We start from the raw sequence: 752 nt of genomic DNA on the forward strand, positions 1-752 counted from the left end.
CCACCAGAGGCCTAGCTTGTGTGAGAATCGTCTAGTTTTATTGCCTGTAAAACATTAGCTTTAATAAGTTTTCTCTGTGCTTTTGAGAATCGTAAATAATTGTGGTGTATCCTTGTTTTTCCAATAGTCTGCTTAGACGATCAAGGTATGGCGTTGTTACGACAGCGGAAGTCACGTGACTCTGGTAACACGTCATGGGATTCTCTAAGGATCTTGACTTTTCCTGGCAACTCTAGTCTGTTCTAGACGCCCTCTTTTTTGTATATAAGTCAAGCGAGCGGTAGTGACGGTAATATAAAGTGTGTGTTTTGTTATCGAGATTGCAAACGTATTGACTGTGGAAATTCTGTGTATTGCAAAGTTGTATCGAGAAAGAATAAACTAGTTTTAATTGAGAAAGGACTTGTATCGCTGAAGTTTATCGGAAATAATTTCTACGGGAAAATAACAAACAAGCAGATACGTAACAGCGTAAATAAAATGTGTTCTGGAATTATAACACGAACCCGTCATGGCAATTTATTTCTGAGATTTATCTTATCTAACTAAAAATATTTATGTGTAACTTTATTTTGTATTCGGAAATAAGTAGTGGAATATGCCAAAACTACCTTCTTCTTCTTCTTCTTTTTTTTCGTATATGGTTTCTAGGTAAAATGACCAAAAAAAAAAAACAACAATAAGTTATATTGTCAGCTGTTATTCCTTTAGTTAATATCATTCCATGAACTGTGTTATAACTTCTACTTTTA

This window comes from Limulus polyphemus, unplaced genomic scaffold, assembly GCF_000517525.1.
Source record: "Limulus polyphemus unplaced genomic scaffold, Limulus_polyphemus-2.1.2 Scaffold8916, whole genome shotgun sequence".
NCBI lineage: Eukaryota > Metazoa > Arthropoda > Merostomata > Xiphosura > Limulidae > Limulus > Limulus polyphemus.